The sequence below is a fragment of the Schistocerca cancellata genome, chromosome 9 (genome assembly GCF_023864275.1).
Source record: "Schistocerca cancellata isolate TAMUIC-IGC-003103 chromosome 9, iqSchCanc2.1, whole genome shotgun sequence".
NCBI classification, from domain to species: domain Eukaryota; kingdom Metazoa; phylum Arthropoda; class Insecta; order Orthoptera; family Acrididae; genus Schistocerca; species Schistocerca cancellata.
In genome coordinates this window covers 217,410,635-217,414,953 of record NC_064634.1, presented here as the reverse complement: position 1 = coordinate 217,414,953, position 4,319 = coordinate 217,410,635, and the positions used below count along the sequence as shown (strand labels likewise).

The 4,319-nt window shown below is 47.8% G+C and overlaps 1 pseudogene; it reads left to right on the top strand.

The window, feature by feature from the left end:
• The first annotated feature begins 496 nt into the window (after positions 1-496).
• On the top strand, positions 497-613 carry LOC126102312 (5S ribosomal RNA; annotated as a pseudogene).
• Positions 614-4,319: the final 3,706 nt, after the last annotated feature.

Genomic DNA, 4,319 nt, shown 5'->3' with positions numbered 1-4,319 from the left:
GTCCACCGTTCTGATTGAAAATTTGAGGAATTTCGGTCGAAACGCCTCCATCCGCCCTTTCGACGTTGTTATGTAGCTACCAGTTTTGATGATTTAGCATACCATTCTCAGTCCGTAACTGGCGCTGAGGAAGAAAACTCCAGTCGAATGCACGATCCCATCAGTGACCGACATCTAAGGAATGGTTTTTATAGGCTACTGTATCAGCGGTGATGTGACTGCGGTAACAGCATCACTGTTACAGCAGTCTTCAGAAATCGGTTTTTAGATGTCGGCCACTGATGGAATTGTGTATACGATAGGAATTTCCTCCCCTCAGCGCCAGTTAAGGCACTAAAGATGGTGCACTGAATCATCGAAACTGGTAGCTACGTAATAAACACCGTCGAAAGAACGGCTGCAGGTGTTCCACTTCATTACATAATTTAAGACTGGTGACTCTGAATATGATTAAATGATATACATGTAGATTTATGCAGTATATATGACAGATACCGCCAACGGCCTTGCCACTGTGGAGCACCGGTTCCCGTCAGATTACCGAAGTTAAGCGCTGTCGGGCTGGGCTAGCACTTGGATGGGTGACCGTCCGGTTTGCCGAGTGCTGTTGGCAGCCGTGGTGCACTCAGCCCTTGTGAGTCAAATTGAGGAGCCATTTGACTGAGAAGTAGCGGCTCTAGTCACGAAAACTGACACGGCCGGGAGAGTTGTGTGCTGACCACATGCCCCTCCGTATCCACATCCAGTGACGCCCCAGGGCTTGGCGGATGACACGGCAGCCGGTCGGTACCGTTGGGCCTTCCACGGCCAGTTCGGAAGGAGTTTAAGTTTATGACCGATAATGGTGCGCCGCTGCTACCACATACCGCTACATTATTGTGTGAAGCTGTCCTGCGGTCCAACCGCAATTTGCAAGCGAATCTGTTGAATCTGTGACATTTTACAAGGAAGCGACAAAAGCGAAGACGTTTAGCAGACGCGCTATGCAAATGCCAGCACGTCTTGCGCCGCCGTGGCATCTCTGTGATTAACATACTACACGGCGAGGCAGATAGAAGGTTCCCCACAAGGAAAAGACATAAGCACCTGGCCGGCCGCTGTGTCTTGTGAGCGGCTATTGCGCAACGCAGCGCCTCCCAGAGGTCCGCTGGCTGGCGCGCCGTCGCGGCGCAGGCACAGCGCACCAGCACCCCGGGTCCCGTTGGTCGGCCTTGAAGCGCTGGTCAGCGGGCGCCAGATCCTATCGTAGTAACGACGGGGCAATCTGCAACGGCAGTTATACCGCGTCGTGTGTCTCGTTAGTCAGTGAGCTTGCGGTAAGCCAAGAGGCTGCACGCTCATTCATTCTCCCTCCTTTTGTTCACTCGTAAAGTGCGACGCGTGACGCGTTAGCCTGCAGCGCGCGGAAGTTGGGGTCGTATTCGCGAACGAGTGCGACGACCGTTGGTCAGGGAAATTGACCTGCCTCCGAATTATACACAGTCAGTGAAACAGGAAAATACATATTAGCCCACCGGACAAATAATTATTCACCTCCCCCCACCCGCCCCTTGCCCTTTTCAGGAGACATTATGGCGACGAGAAATAATACGCTGTAAGCCATTCGTTGATTATTAGATTGACTAAGTTGATGATAAAGCTGCGATATGTTACATCTGTGGTTCCAAATACATCGGGGAACAAGTCCCATAACTGTGTCCCATTGCGATCACAAGTTTCAAATTTTGCTCAAAGTTGCCTACGTCCTTTCTCTGTAATGGCGCAAAATCGTGGCACCCTGCAGCGTCAGCCGGCCGCAGTGGCCGTGCGGTTCTGGCGCTGCAGTCCGGAACCGCGGGACTGCTACGGTCGCAGGTTGGAATCCTGCCTCGGGCATGGGTGTGTGTGGTTTCCTTAGGTTAGTTAGGTTTAAGTAGTTCTACGTTCTAGGGGACTTATGACCTAAGATGTTGAGTCCCATAGTGCTCAGAGCCATTTGAACCATTTGAACCTGCAGCGTCACTCTCTACTGTTCAACTACACATATAACAGCAACGCGTAAATACGTGCGAAAAAAGGTTAATTTGAGGTGTAAGATGGGCTAATGATGTCACATTGGCACCAGATTTCACCTCTTTGCGACACTGACACATGCGCGAATAAGACGGAGGAGCTCTAAGACATTCCCCTCCCTTCTCCCCTCCCCCCTCTTCCTGGTTGGCAACGTCCTCAGTGGCATATGCCTACCTTTATTGAAAATTTGGAAAATCTACCTGTTCTGAGCCAGCATGTGAGATACTACTAGGCGTCTGCAGGCAGGCAACCCTTGCACTCCCGTCTGATCCCAGACACCTGCTAGCAGGCACCTAGGACTACTTCACAGGTTGTCTCAGTGCAAGTAGATTTTTAAAATTCTCAATGAAGGTGATCGGATGCCACCAATGGTGTTATCGAACTTGGGGGACCCTTCGTGGTTTCATTTACGAATGTGTCAAGCTTGCAACCCTCCCCCCTCGTCACCCACTCGAATGATCACGCCACGGGAGAGCTGGAAATGAGTAAGTAAACTTGAAATGAAACGACAAGTTTTACTGTTACCAGTCACTGTTTATTTATCTCCACGACGTGTTTCAAACTCCAATCATCGAGTGGATTTACATTTGTTAATATAACGTGTGTGTATATCTGTGTTGTGTTGGGATTTTTTTAAGGGACTTGTGGCGCTGTCTCCAGTGGTCACAGGTTCCTTTCAGTGTCGTAGCACATCACATGTATACTGTCATATTTTGTAAACAAACTTTACTGCATCGGCTCATGTTGAAATTTCGTCGATTGGTTTTGAACGTCTCTAGTGGTCAGAACCTGACCTCGAGATCGAAAATTGGGGTCCCGCTGCACTCCAAAGGTGTGCGATCATGTTCTACGGGGAAGTACGGGATCCTTCTGGGATACCAGCAGTGTCAGAGGTTGCAGAGAAAGCCGTCCTGCTCATCGCACTATGAACTGTCGTTTTTGACCACGAAATGTGTGGAAATAAACGATCCAAGGAAAGAGGTGGTATCATTGAAGCCCTGTATGCCACTCCCCAGAGGCCTTTACGTGTCGATTCTGAGCAGCAGTGTGTCTGAAAAGTTTTCCTCAGTCACTCCCCTTGATTTCAATGCCGTTCGTCGCCGTTCTGACCTCTATTACAAAGGTGTCAAAAGAAGGGGAGGAGAGTATGTGAGAGGAGCTGCGACAACCTTCCCATCGTGATACACATCCACGTAGGCATTGGCCAGAACTGTGGTGAAATTTGGTACGATATGACATCATTAAGCCACTTGACACGTCACATGAATTTTTGAGGACTGTCGATTTTCTCGTATGTGTCGGTACCACGCTGTTTGAAACGTCGTTGAGATCGAGGGTGACATCGCAGGGTGTTACGCTCTTGCACAGTTACAGAGGAAGGTCGAAGACTGAGCCGAATTTGAAACTCCTGCGCCGCAATGGGAGACAATTACGGGGCTTAGAGAAAGTGATCTTTTAATTCTGTTGTGCCGTGTAGTTCCAGACATTCTCCATGAGATTCGGATGTTTCAGCGGGTCAGCCGAAATGCCTGAGTGCTCGTCAAACCAGAAAAGTTTGTTGGCGACCTTATGAACATGGCTGTTGTCATCTTGAAAGACGGCAACATCCACAGAACACTCTGCATCGAAATTTGTCTGTTCTCACAGGCGAGAGTTAGCGGTTGTTAGGTATTGCTAATATCTTGAATTCTGCATCAAAGAAAGTGTTATTGTTCTTCTTGTTGAACTGCACGTCCCCGCCTCCGGCTCACAAATGTTTGTCGATGCGGTTTCACATCTTTAGAGCGTAATTGTTAAGCCTAGTTTACACTGGTGCGAATGAAAACGAACACAAGCGAAAGAGCATTCGAAGAACAACTTGCTAGTGTTATACACATATTTCTTTCCACATACCATAGCATTTGCGATGTCTCCAGATATGGTTATTTTCTATGGTGCTATCTCCATTTGTGATGCTCCAAATAAACGTCACAAGGAAAGAAAAAATGTATAAATGTGATTTGCTGCGCAAATAATGAAACGTGTGGTGATAGAGAGCTTAACACTGATCTACAGCTTCAGTCTTCCTTAACATTGTTTAAAAACATTACAACAATTGCGAAAGGTGAAAATCTCTAACTTTTTAACTGCAGGTGAGTGGAAAATTGCAAAGCAGGACTTTAACTACCAAAGAGAAATATCACTAAGGAAAAATGATGCTCTGGTGCAACTGGAGAGATATACTGATCTTAAGAACTTGTTTCATATTTCAACAGCTACTATATTTC